This window comes from Lynx rufus, unplaced genomic scaffold (assembly GCF_022079265.1).
Source record: "Lynx rufus isolate CCGP_SWC_20201006 ecotype Redwood Valley unplaced genomic scaffold, mLynRuf1.p SCAF_3, whole genome shotgun sequence".
NCBI classification, from domain to species: Eukaryota; Metazoa; Chordata; class Mammalia; order Carnivora; family Felidae; genus Lynx; species Lynx rufus.
Genome location: NW_025814845.1, coordinates 54,211,841 through 54,231,345, shown reverse-complemented (window position 1 = coordinate 54,231,345; position 19,505 = coordinate 54,211,841). Strand labels below are relative to the sequence as shown.

At 37.2% G+C, this 19,505-nt stretch overlaps 2 long non-coding RNA genes across 2 annotated transcripts in view; one reads left to right on the top strand and one right to left on the bottom strand.

Moving 5' to 3' along the window:
* LOC124520115 (uncharacterized) overlaps positions 1 to 19,133 on the top strand; it is a 38,306-nt gene extending 19,173 nt beyond the window's left edge. Inside the window, exons 2-4 of the long non-coding RNA XR_006964251.1 lie at positions 10,588 to 10,713; positions 10,859 to 10,971; positions 18,898 to 19,133. This is a non-coding gene — a long non-coding RNA (uncharacterized LOC124520115). The remainder of the gene's footprint in view (positions 1 to 10,587; positions 10,714 to 10,858; positions 10,972 to 18,897) is intronic.
* On the bottom strand, positions 5,856 to 19,383 carry LOC124520117 (uncharacterized). Its single transcript, XR_006964252.1, has 3 exons — positions 19,329 to 19,383; positions 14,656 to 14,847; positions 5,856 to 6,250 (listed from the first exon to the last, which is right to left on the bottom strand). It is a non-coding gene; the product is annotated as an uncharacterized LOC124520117 (long non-coding RNA).
* Positions 19,384 to 19,505: the final 122 nt, after the last annotated feature.

Below are 19,505 nucleotides of genomic sequence, written 5' to 3'. Positions count from 1 at the left end.
TTTACCCTGCTTGCACGCTCTCTCTCAAAATAAACTTAATAAATAAACTTAAGAAAAATTAAAAAAAAAACCTCACAAGATTCTCTGTCTGCCCCTTCCCTGCTCATGTGCTCTCTCTCTTTCTCTAAAAAAAGAAAGAAAGAAAGAAAGAAAGAAAGAAAGAAAGAAAGAAAGAAAGAAAGAGAAAAAAGTTGAATGCTTTGCTGACTGAGCCAGCCAGGTGCCCCTACACATATATTTTCTTGGTTGATTTTTGTTACAACCATGTGTGGTAAGCCAGGGTGAGTTCCAGAGAGAGTGAGTAACTTTCCTAAGATTACATGTGATTTACAAGTGGCAATAATGATAAAGTCAATAAAAGAAAAACATATGAAATTTATTTAGCACTTACTATATCCAAACACTTTTTTTACTTGCTGTATGTAATTTGATCCTTTTCACTATGTGGTAACCATGTTATTATCTTCCTTGTGTGGATGGGGAAACTGAGATTACCAGTTAGTAAATAGTAAAGCTGATATTTGAACCAGATGTACTGAAATGGAATCAGTTTCCCAAATCATTATGCTACAGTGGTAATTTTACTATTACCACTGGCTCCTAGAGGCTGGCTTCTTACAGCTTTTTTCATGCTATTTTCTTGTTAGCATGTAGTACCATTTTGCTGCTGCTAATTCAATATTTCTTATCTATGCTAGAAACCAGGTAAGTAAAGTGGGTGTTGGGTCTAAAATTAGGAGGAAATAGATGACCATCTGTTGATTCTGTAACATCTTTTATTGGAAGGCCTTTTTTTGTTTGTTTACTTATTGATTCGCCATCATATTCTATTTAATAAAAGTCCCAGAAAAGTGCCCCTTGTCAAATAGCCTTATTTGAGTTAACTCATGCAATTGACCTGAAAACAAGGTTCTCCAAATAGTCAATGGGGAATTGGAGTGGCAATAATCTGGAACACATAATCTTTTTTTTTAATCACTTGAGCTCATCCACTTGAAGGAAAGAGACACTGGCCCACTCAGTGAACCTACCACCGAATGTCTCTGCTGTAAACTGTTTCAGCATTGTTAAGTAGCTGAAATGATAAGTGGATATACCTGGCCAAAGAAGCAGAGCTCACAGCTTCAGAAAAACTGCTGAGCTCTAAAACATTTGTTAGTAAATGCCCTTTGAAGGGTTGATTCTTTTATCAATGAATATTTCTTTACTACAACTTTTCTTTTTATCATGTATTCTTATATATATGTATGTATCACACACGTGCACGCGCGCACACACACACACACACACACACACACGCACACACCCCAGGTGCCTGGGAGGCTCAGTCGGTTGAGCTTCCGACTTCAGCTCAGGACATGATCTCACAGTTCATGAGTTCAAGCCCCGCATTGGGCTCACTGCTATCCGTGCAGAGCCTGCTTCAGATCCTCTATCCCCCCTCTCTCTGCCTCTCCCCTGATCATGCTTTCTCTCTCTTTCTCTCTCTTAAAAATAAGTAAACATTGAAAAAAAAGACCAGAGATTTTGAATTTGCCTACATCATTGGCAGTAGAAAAAAGCCCACTTTTAGTATGTGTACTAATCAAAACAGCACAGTAATTAACTGTGCATGAGTATTCATGTAGTTTCTCTCAGAAGAATGTTTAAGAATCTGATTTCACTCATTCAGTTCATTCCATGAAAATTTACTGAGTACTTGTCATATGCCCAACACTATAAATAATAAATATCAGTAGTGAACAAAATCAATGTGGTTCCTACCCTCATCGATATCACATCTCTTATTGTGCAGCTTCATTATACAATCAATCCTTATTTTTTTTAATGTTTATTTATTTTTGAGAGAGAGACACACAGAGAGCAAGTGGGGGAAGGATAAAGAGAGAGAGATGGAGACACAGAATTTGAAATAGGCTCCAGGTTCTGAGCTGTCAGCACAGAGCCTGATGTGGGGCTCAAACCCACAAACCATGAGATCATGACCTGAGCTGAAGTCAGATGCTCAACCCACTGAGCCACCCAGGCGTCCCAATCCTTATTTTAACTTGTAGTCCAAGGTTATCATAAAATCCTACCTGTAAAATTTCAATAGCAATGTGAAACTTCCCAAATATACTTTCTCAAAAAATATTGAGCCAAATATAGTCATTGGATTTTAGTGCTAAAATAAATTTTAAAATAGGCATATATTATGCTCTTCTGCTGTGTCTTTAATTTTGTAAGGTATTATATTATTTTACTATTGCTACTGTAACAAACTTCATGGCTTAAAAAAACACAAATCTATTATATTACAGTGTAGAGGTCAGAATGAGTTTCACTGGGCTATAACCGAGGTATCATCAGGGCTGTGTTCCATCTGGAGCCCTGGGGGAGAATCTAGAAGCTGCCTACATCCCTTGGCTTGTGGCTCCATTTCTTTGTTTTCAAAGTAAAACACTACTTTGTAAACTGTGCCGAGATTATGGAAACGGCTTCAGTTTTTTTCTTTTCAGCATTTTCTGATGTGGTCATGTTGTCTTTTCATAATGTGAAAAAAAGAAAATTCATAACACAGTCTGTTCGGAAAACAGTTTAAAGTTCTATGTAGCTGGAGTGCAAGTGTATGGAACAGATCAGTAGAAATTGAGGCTATTCTAATTGGGTTGGAACCAGACCAAGTCCAATTTTGTTGGCTGGGTAATGATTTGAGCTTGATCTCATGAACAGTAGGGAATCATGGGGGATTTTTAAGTAGAAAATTTCCAATCAGAATTGTAATTTAAAAAGAAACCGTAATGATAGATTCTATTAAAATAAGATAAACTTTACTACTATGTTTAATTCCTTCATTTAAATTCACAATGTATAATTTAGTTGTCTCCATTGTTGATTTAGCCCATTTCTTCATACAATCGGGGCTGATAATTTAAAAAAACTGTAAACTGAAGTATAGTTGACACACAATGTTACGTTGGTTTCGGGTGTACAACACAGTGATTTGACAAGTTAGTTCGTTATGCTATGCTCACCACAAGGGTAACTACCTACCATCTGTCATCCTACAACACTTTAACAATACCATTGACTATATTCCCTATGGTGTACTTTCTATTTCCATGACTTATTCATTCCATAAGTGGAAGCCTGTATCTCCCACTCCTCTCCACCCATTCTGCCCATCTTCCCACTCCTGTCCCCTTTGGCAACCATCAGTTTTTTCTCTGCATGTGTTTGTTTGTTTGTTTTGTTTTTTAGATTCCACATATAAGGAAATCATGTAGCATTTGCCTATCTCTGTCTGACTTATTTCACTCAGCATAATACCCTCCAGGTCCACCCACAAACGGCAAATTCTCATTATTTTTTTATGACTAATATTCCATTGTATATATACACCACATTTTCCTTATCTATTCATTTATTGATGGACACTTGGGTTGCTTTCATATCTTAGCTTTGGTATAATGCTGCAATACACATAGGGGTGTATATATCTTTTCAAATTAGTGTTTGTCTTCTTCGGATAAATACCCATTAGTGGAATTACTAGATCCTATGGTATTCCTAGTTTTAATTTTTTGAGGAATCTTCCTACTGTTTTCCATAGTGGTTGCAGCAATTTACATTCCCACCAACAGGGCATAAGTGTTTCTTTTTCTCCACAACCTCACCAACAGTTGTTATTTCTTGTCTTTTTTATTCTAGTCTGACATGTGTAAAATAATTTTTCATTGTGGTTTTAATTTGCATTTCCCTAATGATGAATGATGTTGAGCATCTTTTCATAGGTATGTTTGCCATTTGTATGTCTTTTTAGGAAAAATATCTATTTGGGTCCTCTCCCCATTTTTAATCAGATTATTTTTGGTGTTGGGCTGTATAAGTTCTTTCTTTTAAAATGTATTTATTTATTTTGAGAGAGTGCATGATCAGGGAAGGGTAAGAGAGAGAGGGAGGGAAAGAACCCCAAGCAGGCTCTGCATTGTCAGCACAGAGCCTGACTCAGGGCTCGATCTCACGAACTGCAAGATCATGCATGACATGAGCCGAAATCAAGAGCCAGATGCTTAACCCAGGTGCCCCAGAGCTGTATAAGCTCTTTATATATTTTGGATACTAATGCTTTATTGGATATGTCATTTGTAAATATCTTCTCCCATTCAGTACGTTGCCTTTGAGTTTTGTTGATGGTTTCCTTCACTGTGCAAAAGCCTTTTATTTTGATGTAATCTCAACAGTTTATTTTTGTTTTTGTTTCTCTTGTTTTCTTTTACAAAAATTTTAATTTTATTTTTGAGAGAGAACATGAGCAGGGGAAGGGCAGAGAGACAAGGACATAGGATCTGAAGTAGGCTCTAGGCCAACAGAAGAGAGCCTGATGTGGGGCTCAAACTCATAAACTGTGAGATCATGACATGAGCCCAAGTCGAATGCCTAACCAACTGAGCCACCCAGGCATTCCTTGTTCCTCTTGCTTTAGGAGATATATCTAAAATAATGTTTCAATGACTGACGTCAAAGAAATTACTGGCTATGTTTTTTTCTAGGAGTTTTATGGTTTCAAGTCTCATATTTAAGTCTTTAATCCATTTTGAGTTTTTGTGTATGGTGTAAGAAAATGGTCCAGCTTCATTCTTTTGCATGTAACTGTCCAGTTTTCCCAACACTATTTATTGAAGAGGCTGTCCTTTTCCCATTGTATATTCTTGCCTCCTTTGTCATAGATTAATTGACCGTATCAGTATGGGTTTATTTCAGGGTCTCTATTCTGTTCCATTAATCTATGGGTCTATTTTTGTGCCAGTACCATACTGTTTTGTAGCTGATAATTCAATTTTTAATTCACTTTTCTATGCCGTGAAGATGTAGCATTTACTTTGTACACTTATGGAAAAATAAGTCTTGCTGAATTGCTCTTTTTTTCCCCCCAAGACATAAGCACAGATAACAAAAGGTATCTGGTTGGTATTCAAATACTACTATTTCAAGTGAACCAAATGTTCGCAATAGAGAAACTTTTTCAATCAGCAAACTTGTATTATTCATTGGCCCAATACTCTGTCATATGATACAGTATCTTCTTGACCCTTGACCAGAGGGAAAACAGTAGTGCTGATTCTACTGAAAGCAGTTTACTCTCATGGTCTAGCCCAGCAAACATGAATTATTACAGTTGCTTTGAACAAACTATATAGTTTATAATTGCTAGCTTTAAAATTACCCAATATGCTTTCTTGAATGTCAGTAATAAAGTACATGCAAAATAAAAACTGGACTTATTTCTTTTTCTGACAAAAGTAGTTATCTTCTTATCAAATGGTACACTGAAAAGAGAAAAGCACCTTAATTACTTTTCAATGTATTCTGTTATCTTGCTCAAGAGTATATTTTGTGATAAAACCTACTCAGTATGTTTTACTTTTTAAAAATTTGACCAGTGACTGTCTAGTAATAATTAACTGAGTTCTACTTAGGATTAACCCTCCAAAATATTGATCTCAATTTTACTTTCCTAAAATAGCCTAGTCAGTCAATGAAAAAATCAGAACCACAGCTAGTGTTAAACACGAAACGATCTTTAAGTTCCTGTTTAGCTGCATAAAAGAAACACCACTTTGGGTTTTTGTTTTGTTTTGTTTTTTAGTTTTTTTTTTTTTTTTTTTTTTTTTTTGAGAGAGAGAGCATGAGTAGGGTAGGGGCAGAAAGAGAGGGGAGAGAGAGAATCCCACACAGGCTCTGCACTGTCAGCGCAGAGCCTGATGCAGGGCTCAAACTCAGGAAGGGTGAGATCATGACCTGAGCCGAAACCAAGAGTCAGACACTTAACAGACTGAGCCACCCACTTTACTTTTTAAAAACTAAATGGCATTATTATTAGTTAATATCAAGACTGCTTTCACAAAATAACATATTGTATCGATGGGTTACATCAACATTACTACAATAACTCAAACTCTACCTTTTATTCACATCTAGGCAAACAGAACCAAATTTCAAATAGGAAATTTCACATTTCTAAAAGCACCAATTCATAGCAGTCAGATGACAAAAAAAGGACCAGGCAACAAGGTCAGGCATTGGAATTGAGGAGGCATGCATCTTTTCTATTTCTGTGTCAGATGATAGTGATTTTTGTTTTTATTTCCAAAGACTTCCTTACAGAACAGTGGCAAAGGAATAACAGAAGAGCTGGAACAGGATTTTCCTTTGCCACATGATTTTAGGGAAGTCAATGCTGCCATCTCTGGCCTCTATAGTTTCTCTTCTGAAAGAAATAATATAAGCATAGGATTAATCCAAGTTATAAGACTTAACAAGATGTTCATAGAGAAATTTGAGGAAGGCACAAACTCCTTGGATATACATATCCAAGGATATATTTATTATATATGATATAAATAAATATGTAACAAATAATGTATAACACTATTTAATATACAATAAATATATAATTATAAATATCTATAAATATATCCTGGCATATATTTGTTAAGTCATTTCTATATATCTCTAGGGATACAAAAATGATAGGGTCCTAGAGATAGAAAAATAATAAGGCATAATCCCTGTCCTTGAAGATCTTGGAGATTCTTATATAAACAAAAAGTGCTTGTAAAATAAGCAAACAAAAAATCTAAACATTTGGTTTTGGTTTCAATATTTCATAGATACATTAGTTAATTATGGTATAGTCTAAGCTTTTTGTAACAAAGAGATATAGAAATACAGTGGCTTAAGAAGAATGTCATTTTGGTGGTGGGGGTGGGGTGCCTGGGTGGCTCAGTTGGTTAAGCATTCAACTCTTGATTTCAGCTAAGGTCTTGGTCTCAGGCTCCTGAGTTCAAGCACTGTGCTGGGCTTTGTGCTGGTTCTTTTTTTTTTTTTTTTTTTTTTTTAATTTACCTCCCAGTTAGTTAGCATATAGTGCAACAATGATTTCAAGAGTAGATTCCTTAATGTCCCTTACCCAGTTAGCCCATCCCCTCTCCCACAACCCCTCCAGTAACCCTGTGTTTGTTCTCCACATTTAAGAGTCTTTTATGTTTTGTCCCCATTTTTTTTTAATGTTTATTTTTGAAAGAGAGATAGACAGATTCTGAGCAGGGGAGGGGCAGGGAGAGCCAGAGACACAGAATCCAAAGTAGGTTCCAGGCTCTGAGCTATCAGCACAGAGTCCGACGCGGGGCTCAAACCCATGAACCACAAGATCATGACCTGAGCTAAAGTCGGATGCTCAACCGACTGAGCCACCCAGGTGCCCCAAGAAATAAGGGGTTCTTAGAAAGAAAGAAAGAAAGAAAGAAAGAAAGAAAGAAAGAAAGAAAGAAAGAAAGAAAGAAAGAAAAAAATAAAAATCTCATTTTTATCTCCTTCACCTAATATTCTAGAAATAAGTCGTTCTGGGCTAGTAAAGAGGCCCTGCCATCCTCAACATGTGGCTTTTGTCTCTGGGTCCAAGCTGGCTGCTCTTGTCCACCCCCCCCCCACTTTTGTATCTGGACCAGAAGGTTAGAAAAAAGAACAAGTTGAAAGCATGCCAATTTTTTTTAAACTTTTTTTTAACATTTATTCACTTTTAAGAGGCAGAGAGAGACATAGCGTGAGTGAGGGAGGGGCAGAAAGAGATGGAGACACAGAATCCAAAGCAGGCTCCAGGCTCTGAGCTGTCAGCACAGAGCCTGACATGGGGCTTGAACCCACAAACTGTGAGATCATGACCTGAGCCAAAATCGGGTGCTCAACCGAATGAAAGCATGCAAACTTCCTTGAGGAAAAGAGTGGGTAGTGACAGAAATCACTTCTCACATTGCACTGGTCAGATTTAGAAAAAAATGGTCAGGTAGTGGTAATACTCTAGCTGGTTGGCCTAGTAAAAACTTCGTTGTTTTTATTAAAGTACCATCATCAGTCTCTGCTCCATGTAAGTATGATCATAAGAGTTGATTAGAGTATCTTGTTTTAGTAGCTCTAAGAAAGACATTCCTCAGGAGCTAAGACTACACTTCAGGAAAGGATCATAAACACCTTGAAGATGAAACCATGGTGACCCCACCTCAACAATGTGTTGTTTGATGATCAACGATATGCACCAGGACACGCATGCTAATTCTTTAATTTGGAGAAGCTATACACTCTTACAACTAATAAAATTATCTAGGAATTTGCTTTAAGATGATCTGGGAGTGGGCGGGCGAGGAAAGAAGTGAGCATCTGTAAAAAATGAAGCAAGATTGATCCTGAGTTATTTTTAAACCTTTTGCATATGTTTTAACTTTTCTATTTTACAAAGGTTTAAGAGTCAATGAATAATAATTGCTAACATCCATATAGGGAACTGCAGATTTTCAAACCTGTTTCATGGGCATTATCATTGTGAGATTTGATAAAATTCCACAATTTTTTATCATTATTCTCCTCAATTTACCTTGACGAACAGAAAGTATGGAAAAGGTAAATGCTACAAAAGTCTTTATGAAATTCAAAATGCATGTTAAAATAAAAAGTTTAAAAGTGTTTGAGGGTTGCCTGGGTGGCTCAGTTGGTTAAGCATCCAACTCTTGATTTCAGCTCAGGTCATAATCTTGGGGTTTGCGGGATAGAGCCTGCACTGGGCTCTGTGCTGACAGAGCAGAGCCCGCTTGGGATTTTCTCCCTCTCCCTCTGCCCCTCCCCTGCTCACACTCTCTCTTGTTCAAAATAAATAAATAAACTAAAAAAAAAATAATAAAAGTGCTTGAAAACATGTAACTTTAACTATTTTCACTACCTTCTTCCTTGTATTTCTTTTAAGAATAAAATTATAGGGGCGCCTGGGTGGCGCAGTCGGTTAAGCGTCCGACTTCAGCCAGGTCACGATCTCGCGGTCCGTGAGTTCGAGCCCCGCGTCGGGCTCTGGGCTGATGGCTCAGAGCCTGGAGCCTGTTTCCGATTCTGTGTCTCCCTCTCTCTCTGCCCCTCCCCCGTTCATGCTCTGTCTCTCTCTGTCCCAAAAATAAATAAACGTTGAAAAAAAAAATTAAAAAAAAAAAGAATAAAATTATATCATGCAATACCAAAGCATGTCCTAGGAAGAGAATAACGTAATCTCATGAGTTAGAATGTGGTGTAGTATAAAGAGAAAGAGCTTTGGAGTGAGGAATCTGGCTAAGACCTTGCTCTACTCTACCAGCTATGGGACTGGGGCCATGTCATTTAATTCCGCTGTATCTCAGTTTTCCAATTTAACAAATGGGATTAATATTTAAGTTGTAGGTTTTTGTGAGGATAAATTCACAGTAAATGTAACTATTATTATAAATAAAGAGATAGAAGTGCTAATGTTTTCCTTTATGGCTTAGATTCCCAAGGTAGTGCTTTAAAGAAAAATACTCTCCAATTTTCCTTCTAGTTTTGGTAGAATTCTGAAGGTGTACACATCTAAAAAGATGCCTGTATGAACATTAGGAAGAAGGCAAAAAATTCATGTGTACTGCATTACTTATTGGCCAGTAAAATAAGTGTTAGGGAGAGCCTGTAGAAGACAGATGGATCTTGCAGAATGACAGTGGATTATTGTAAACTCAGTTAGTGATTCCAGTTGTAGCTGCTATTCCAGATGTGATTATGTTACTAGAGAACATATAAACTGAGGCCCTTATACAGAACCATTCCTTGAGGGGGATCTGTCACCTAGCTGGAACAGATTATTATCAACATAATGTTGAACTACTTCCACTATGGGAAGACCAGCACTTTGTTCTCACTGGAATAGACACTTAATCTCTATATAGATTTTCCTTCTCTGTACATAAAGTTTATGCCAAAACCACCATCCATGGATTTATAGAGTGGCTTATCCACTGTCATCGTATTCTACACAGCATCACTTAAAAATTTTTTTTTATGTTTTTATTTATTTTTGAGACAGAGAGAGACAGAGCATGAGCAGGGGAGGGGCAGAAAGAGGGGGAGATGCAGAATCTGAAGCAGGCTCCAGGCTCTGAGCTGTCAGCACAGAGCCCGACGCGGGGCTTAAACTCATGGAGTGTGAGATCATGACCTGAGCTGAAGTCCGATGCTCAACCGACTGAGCCACCCAGGCGCCCCCACACAGCATCACTTTTGATGAAGGAAGTCTTTGTATAGAAATGAAGTGTGGTAATGGTAGTTTCCTCATAGAATTCACCAATCCTACTCTATCCCCCATCACCCTAAAGCCACAGATTTGAAAGAATGGTGGATTGGCTTTTTGAAGACTCAAATATGGTACCAGCTAAGTAACATATGGCATACTTTGTGCAGCTGAGGCAACATCCTCCAGGATGCAGTATATGTTCTAAACCAGATAATGTATGTGGTGCTTTCTCCTATAGACAGAATTCATGGGTCTGGGAATAAAAGGGGGTAAAAATGGGAGTGACTCCTTTCATTATTATGTTATATATATATTATATTACATATATATTTATTAATATATATGTATGTTACATATATAATATTATGTTAATAATATATTGTATATATTATTCATATATAATGAAAGGAGTCATTCCCATTTTTACCCCTAGTGATCCACTAGCAAACTTTTTGCTTCTTGTGACTTTGGGTTCTGTTGGTATACAGGTCTTAGTTCCAAATGGAGGAATGTTTTCACCAGAGGACACAAGAATGGCTCCATTAAGCTGGAAGTTGAGACTGCTATCTGTTTACTTTGGGCTCCTCATGGTAATCAATCAACAGGCAAAGCAGGTAGTTACTTACTGTTCATGGTGTGGTGATTTGATCCTGACTACCAAGGGGAAATTGGGTTACTCCAGCACACTGGGGATAAGGAAGAGTACGTTTGGATTGTGGAAGGTCTCCATTTTACATGCTCTTACTCTTCCCACGTCAGGTGATTTAAGCCAAGGGAGGAACTACAACAACTGAGTTCAAGTAGGATTAATGATCCACACCCTTCAGAGATGAAGGTTTGGGTCACCCTACCAGGCAAGGAACCATGACCAGGTAAGAAGCTTGCAGAGGGCAAAGGAACTATGGAATTGATAGTAGTTATAAATACCAGCTACAACTGCATGACTGGGAGTAAAACTCAGGACTGTAATAGTCATAATTATTAAACTGAGAAAATTACTCTAGCCAAATCAGTGATTATACAAACTTCTGAAGGCTTTACAGCATTTACCAACTATTTGAGTTTATTCTGGAATTTGCACTTCTAAAAGGAAAAGGATTTCTTAAAAGTCTACTTTTTATCATCACCTACAAGCATATTATATAATATTAAATCAATTAAATGCTGTTCACTAAGGGTTGTGATTTACTATTTTACATACTCAAACTTAGTACACAGCTAAGGCAGTGATGACTTCCTGGTATTTGCTTTAGGCAGAGATTCCTAAGTAGTATTCATCACTTTATATTCTGGTTGTTTATTCACTGATACATTTCCCAGGCTAAGACTACAAATTCCATACGGGGATATTTTTCCTCTGTTTTATATGCAGCACCCATCTAATGCCTAGACCCTAGAAATAAGCCATGTGTGTGTGTGTGGTGGGGGGGATGTTTTCAGCCTGTGTGGTTGTATAAATGAATGAACTAATGTTACAGGTAATTTGAGTAATTCTGAAGTGACCAAAAATTGATGATTGTAAGTAAACGTCCTTATAATCATTTAAGAAAGGTATAACGAAATAATTTTGGTATCAAAAAGATGGGAGTCTGAATGCTGTCTTTGCAATTTGTTAGTTATTAAGCATTGGGCGCCTTACTTAGTCTCTCCAAGTCTAAATTTCCTCTTTTGCAAAGTAAGGTAACATTTTGCAGCATTGTTATGAGGGTTGGAGGTAATTTGTACACCTGACACAGGGCTTAGCTCAGAGTATGTGCTCCAACTTCATTAAAGATAGTTCTATTATTATTTACTACACGTGTCCAGGAGTAACTAAACAACTCTTTGTATGAATTAATAAACTCAAATTATTCAGAAAACAGAAAACAGTTTATGACATTCTGGCTCATGCCTGGAATTGTTTTAAAAACTTAGAATACTCTTATAAACCTTGGGAAATTCCCTCAAACTTTGGGTTTTGAGAAATCTTCATCCATAAAATTGGTATCTCAACACATATCCTACCTATATTATAGAATTATTAGAAGAATCAAATATGCAAATGAGTTTTATAAACTATAAAATGCTAAACAAATGCTAATTATTGTTATATCTTTGACCTAAATGCTTCAACCATAATTGTGAGAACATTTTTTTTTGTCATTGCACTATTATAGCAATGCATTTTTATCTCCTTGTCCATTTCCCAAAGAGAAATCAGAGCTGAAACTTGCCACTTGATTCACAAAGCTATCTTGAGGCCCAATGACCTAGTGTTTGCTACAAATTCATAAAACTCTCATCCTTAGAGACATATACTGCAACTGCCAAAAGAAGTTTTAAAGGTAAAATGTTACGTATTTTATATTCATCAGCGCATTCTGCTGGTTGAAAACCTACTGTTGTTTAAGTAAACTTAGAAACTTTAAAAAAGTCAGTAGCACATTTCATCAGCTACCTAATGTTTTATTGACTCTCCCCATAACCTTTACCTTAGAGACTTTAGAACAAGAGCTTTGTATAAACAAACCAAGATGGCCCTAGGCAGAATAGGGACATTGACTTTGTGTTTTTATGCGAAGTGGGGGTCATGTTATTTTCTGTTTTTGTGTGTGTATGTGTTTTTTAATGTGGCTTTATAGCTAGCAGTTCCTAAATTTAGCTGAGTATCAGAATTGCCCAAGAATTCACCCCAGTTCTACTGAGACAAAATAATACAAGGAGGAATCCTAGAAACAGTATTTTGAACAAATTCCAGGTCCTTCACATGTAATCAACTAAGTATCTCTGTCCATGGACCATTGGGAAACTGGCTCATCTTGCCTCAGTGTTGCTTTTCTCTTCTCCACTTCAGTGCTCTTTCCTTTGCTAGTGGTTCTTTACTTTCCAGGGTCCCCAAACGTCAGGATAAAATCTATCTGATATGTCATTAACACCCTAGTGTGACTTAGTTTAATGTGTCATTTCTTCAGAAATGCTAATGGTGTGATGTGAGAGTCTATGATAGGTTGGGGTGGGGGTGGTTAAGGGTGGGGAAACTTTGCTTCCTGGCCCCCGAAATGACTTTCTTAGAGAATAGCTTCCTTTAAGGTCAGCCTTCCCATAAATAAAAACTTTTAAAAAGGCAGCCTTCCCATAAACTCAGTCCTATATGTAAATCACTATATGGAGATGAATTTGAGGAAGAGAGTGAAAATGAAGTCCAGTGAAAATGGAAAATGGGGATAGCACCTGGAATCTAGACTTGCAGGTCCCTATAAACCTTGCTGGTTTTGTTTTTTGTTTTTCTTTTTTAAAATTAGAGTAAATGTCTGTGACCTTTCTAAGGAAATAGTGGACTATTCTCACTAGAGTTATTTAACATGGGATGTATCTCCACTTGGCAGAGATGCTGTAAACAAGATTCAAATATTGGATCAGAATCTCTCAATAACCTTAAAACTTTTTTCTATCTCAAAGACTTTATGGTCTCTGATATAGTAAAATTATTTTTTGGTTTGGTATTTCCCCAGTTTGTAACAAGTTGGATTAAAGTCTTTACTTCTGATACATGTCTGTTAGCTCCTTTAGCTTGACCTTTACTTTGCAGCCTGTGTCCAGGACTGCCATAAGGCTTATAGAGGGCACTTTCAGGAAAATAGGATTTCCATCATTAGTCCAGATAGGTCTTGAAACATGTATATACATGTTTATTGCAGTATTATATACAATAGTCAAGATATGGAAGCAATGCAATTGTCCATCAATAGATGAATAGATATATTATTCAGCCATAAAAAAGAATAGAATCTTGCCATCTGCAACAATATGGATGGATCTAGAGGGTATAATGCTAAGTGAAGTAAGTCAGTCAGAGAAAGACAAATACTATATAGTTTCACTCATATGTGGAATTTAAGAAACAAAACAAATAAACACATTTAAAAAGAGGCAAACAAAAACAAACTCTTAACTGTAGAGAACAAAGTAATGGTTACCAAAAAGGAGGTGGGTGGGGATGGGTGAAATAGGTAAAGGAGATTAAGAGTACATTTATCATAATGAGCATTGAGTCATGTATAGAATTGTCAAATCACTCTATTGTACACCTGAAACTAATACAACACTATATCTTAATTATACTGGAATTAAAAATAAACAAATAAATAAATTTAAATCCTTAGATACATTATTGACAAATACATATTGAAGTAGTTATATGACAATTACATTTTGATTAAAAACATAAATAAATCCTGAGGTAAAATCAGAGGGAAGAAACAATTAAAATACAACAATAACCATTTCCTTTAAACAGTATCTAAGAAAATAAAAACACACGACTTACTAGGTTTTTCCTAAGTAGTAGATACCTCACAGTTTTATGTGGTAGTTAATGTTACCTTCATTTTTACAATTTGGGAAAGCAAAGCTCAAAGATTGAGTAATGACCAGTTACACAGCTTGACAGTGACATAGCCAGAATTTTATCAGAATGTGACTCTGAAGTCTTATGTTTTTCCTAATTAAGCTATGTTGTTAAAGAGGGAAACATTATTCTACAAATATCATTGCTGATTTACCTTTTCCTTTCATACCTTTTTTTCCCCAGTGTCCTTTGTTTCTTGTGACAAGGATCTCATTGGTCTCTTGCATTTCCTTTTCCGTTAGCTCTCAGTTTAGGAACACACTGGCTTCAGAATATTCTCTTAGCAGGTGGAAAACTTGTCAAAATCCCAAATACAGCGGAATTACCAAATTTAGAAGTGAGGAAACTGCACCAACCATCTCTGAAAGGATATACAACAACAATATCTTTGAGAAGCGGATGGCTAGAGATGAGTGGCTAGAGGCTACCTTACTCTGTGTGTGTGCATATATGCATATGTGTATATATAATCTTGCATGGCTTGACTTTTTTTAAACACTGTGTTCATGTATTACCTATTTGAAAGAGGTGATTGTTCAGAATGATGCCTATTAACAAAGGCTTCCTGGTTATTTAATATCTTGTGTGTCATTTGATGTTCAGAGACTGGGCTCTGGTTGTACCCTAGCTTTTGCCCTCCTAGGAAAAGCTAGTTGATGTGATTACTTCTCCTTAGCTGACTAGTAAAAACCACTACCACCTTATCTTTGTAAATATGGCCAGAGGCGGGGTGCATGAGTAGCTCAATGAAGCATCTTGATCTCGGCTCAGGTCATGATCTCACACTGTGAGTTTGAGACATATATGTATATATATACATATATGTGTATATATATATGGCCAGAGGTGCTCTATTCCATCATTCCTCTGTCTAAATATCCTCAATGAGCTTTACGCAGTATCATCTCGGCATTCCCATAGAATTCAGTTTTGTAACCACCTCATCTATTTGGATAAACAGTTCCTGTCAACTGTGTTGACAATGTGTTCTGAGAGCTCCCTCAGGAATATAGGTCACATTTCCAGTCTTGTTCATATTTGACATGGGAAAAATGGGCTATTATCAATATAAATCATACTCTTATTTTTATTTATATTACTATTTCTCGATAGTACATTTCATTTAAACAACAAATTTCTTTTCTAGAGACAAATCTTAACAAGCTAACTTTAACAAGTGCAGAAACTGTAGTATTTAGAAGTTTATTGGTCTGTCACGTGCCGAGCATAAAGGGTGTATTTTATTTTTTGACAGAATGGTTTTCCAAATGCAATCTATGGGAGAGACCTAAACATTGTTTAGCATGGACTTGTTAGTAGTGTCAATTGACAAAGCAGACGCAAGAAACACATCGCTGCAGCAAAGACAAATTTTTGAGTTTGTGGCTCCAGTCGATCAATTTTCCTTGTCAGATAAAAGAATGAAGCAATGATAGTGGTGATAAAATGCACCTCTTTGTCTTTCCTTGGAAGTAACTTTCCTGAAGTTCTCTTGCATCTAGTCAATGTAATAAACTTCTTCCTTTAATCTTGGATGATGAATAGCATCTTAACCACAGGTTACACAAATGGGCACCATTTCTTTATGGTACTTCACTTCCATCCCTTTTCCTTTTGCCACCCTAGGCTTATTGACATCCTTGGTTCATGATTTTTTTGTTCCTTTCAAATGCAAAGAAGGCTGTGGGGTGGGACCTTTAAGATTAACTCCACTTCATTGCATATCAGAAGAAAAGTATGTTCACCTCCAAGAATTGAGGGGCACAGAGAATGTGTTCCTTCAGTTATTTATTAGTAATCAAACAATCATCCCCTTCCAGCTCCTCTCCCAGCTCACAATAATGTGCTCTTTAGAGTTAAGAGGACTTCTTTTGAAAATTCTTTCCTAGCAATGAGAGATGACTGTTTTTCTGTCCTCCTTATTCTCTCCTAAATCTAGTGTTTCTTTCCACCAATTTAGACTAGCTCTACCTCATAAATCCTTGTCAAAGAAGTAGGTTGACACTCTGTCAATGCTACTCGGCATATAGTACTATAATAAGTGTCAAATGACCATACCCAAAGAACAATATGCTTTATGATAGAAACCATGGAGGAACTCTCCTCTATATAAAGCTAATCTCTGCACCAGAGCTTTGATGCCTAGTCCCTTTCACCTTCTAGGAACCCTCTCATCAATTATGCCTATTTTCTCCTGGTTACTCAATTAAATCCTTATTGACTGAATCCTTGCCCAACATCATTTCAACATGTTCTAATCAAACCCAATTTAATCCAAACAAAGTAAAATGAAACGCACTTTTGACCTATACTTCCTTTACTGACTTACCCCTTTTTCACCTACAAAATCAAACTTATTTTGGACTTCTATCTCCATTTCCTCATCCCTGCTTTATTTTGGCCTCTGCTATCACCCCTCCAAACAACTGTACACAAGATTCCTGAAGGCTTCCCAAAGCACTAAATCTAAGATACTTTTTTCTTGTTCTCATCTCATTTGACAGGTAAGTAACGATCTTAGTAAGGACTTGACACTGGTGAATACTCCCTACTTCTTTCCAGAAATACTCCGTTGGCTTTCTTTAATTTGCTCTTAATTCTCTTACTGATCCTTCTCTATTGCAACTTCATTTTCCTCTACAGGCCATTCAATATTGTAGTATCTCACTTCTTTTTAGGCCTTCTCTCTCTAACCTTGATCCTAACAATCTCATCCAAATCAGCAGTTTCATTTATACTGACAACCCCCAAATGAATATTTTTAGGACAGATTTCTCTGGCTTAACACAAAATGGGGTTGACTTGCTTCCGATATCTCTACATTGAATTCTAAACTTTCCCCACCCATCTCTCCCAACTCCAAATAACAATAAAATTACGGAAAACAATATTCCCCTCTCTAATGTAGCTTCAAATCCTGTTGATCCTACCTTCTAAAATCTCAAATCTTCCCTCTTCACTTCCATCATCACTACCCTAGTCAAGTCCCTCGGTGTAAATTATTTGTCCAAAAGTCTTTTTATTTCCATGATAAAAGTTTAGTCCTAGAAAGTGCTATACTTATTTGGGTTATAATTTTATTTTACTTTATTTTATTTAATTAATTAATTTAAATGTTTATTTATTTATTTTTGAGAGAGAGAAAGCGCCGTACAAGCAGGGGAGGGGCAGAAAAAAAGGGACACAGACGGGGGCGCCTGGGTGGCTCAGTCGGTTAAGCGTCTGACTTCGGCTCAGGTCATGATCTCACGGTCCGTGAGTTCCAGCCCCGCGTCGGGCTCTGTGCTGACAGCTCAGAGCCTGGAGCCTGTTTCAGATTCTGTGTCTCCCTCTCGCTGACCCTCCCCTGTCATGCTCTGTCTCTCTCTGTCTCAAAAATAAATTAAAAAAAACGTTAAAAGAAAGGGACACAGAGAATCCCAAGCAGGCTCTGTGCTGACAGCACAGACTTGCCACTCCAACTCACAAAGTGTGAGATCATGAATGGAGCCCACATTAAGAGTCAGATGCCCAGTCAGCTCCCCAGGTGCCCCTAAAATAATATTTAATACAACTTTTAAACCCTGGTGTTCCAGGGGTCCTGGGTTCCAGAGTAGCTCAGTTGATTGAACATCCAGCATTTGGTTCTGGCTCAGGTCATGATCTCACGGTTTGTGAGGTCGAACCCTGGATTAGGCTCTGCGTCGACAGTGTGGAGCCGGCTTGGGATTCTCTTTCCCCTATCTCTGTGCCCCTTGCCCGTGCTCTCTCAAAATAAACAAACTTAAAAAAAAAATAAAAACCTGGTGTTCCGTAAGTCATTAGTGTCCATTTACAAAACTTATTGTTCTCTTTATATTATCTAGACATATATAAATCTAACCATCACTTTGATATTTGGTCTGTAAGCCTATTATTATATCCCTGACTGCATAGGGCATAGCATCATGCCCAGAACACAAAAAACACTTAATGATTATTAGATAAATGAATAATTGTTAAAAATTAGTTTCTATTCTCCCTTATGTTCTATTTTAATAGTGTTAAATATTGGGTGTTACTCCTGATTATAATCTGCAAAATTTCATTCTATGCATTGAGATTGCTAATCCACTCAGATTTGTGTATTATGGAGGATGGCTTCAGCTATTAACAAAATGAAGGCAAGAGTAAATATGGGCAGAATCCCTAACATGTTCACGGACTGTGAATTCAGATGAATACTGAAAGGGTGATTGACATGATCCTTGGGGTTTGCTTTAAAATATTCCAGCAAAGAAAAAAAATTGGGCGTGGTGGTGATAGATAAAACAAGACTGAAAAGTGTTGATAATTTCTGAAATTCTGTCATTTTATTATACTTTGAGATTTTCTTGAATAAAGTTTTAAATCTTTCAGCTTTTCCTATTTTTTTTTTTTTTTTAACTCTCAGAACTCCCTTTTGGTTAATAATCTGTGATGGATCCTGGACCCTGGAGGAGGAAAACTTCACAAGCAGTCCTTTTGCAAACCTCTGCCTGTCCACCTGTGAACACGCTAACTTATTACAGGAGGCTTTATTTTTGCTATATACATTATCAGCAGATAAGTATCTATACATTTCCTTTTGAAAAGAAAGTTGTGGGGGGCACCTGAGTGGACTTCTGCTCAGATCAAGATCTCAGGGTTTGTGGGTTTGAGCCCAAATCGGGCTCTGCTCTGTGCGGAGACTGCTTGGGCTTCTCTTTCCTGCTCTCTGCTCCTCCCCTGTTCTCTTTCTCAAACTAAATAAATAAATAACTTAAAAAAAAAACAAATAAAGTTGGCCTTTGGCACAGATCTCAAATTTAGGGGGTACTAAACCTCCTCCGATATTATACCAACCTCTTTATAACCAGAGTAGCACAATTCCTCCCAGAAACGGCCCTGTTGCCCCTCACGTCACGCGTTTCGGGGACGGTGCGGGGGCGTCGCCAAGCTGGCGTTCCACGACTCGGCCCTCCCCAGAGCAAGAAGGCCTTCGCCTCGTCCACTTCGGGCCTCAGTTTTCATCGAAGGAAA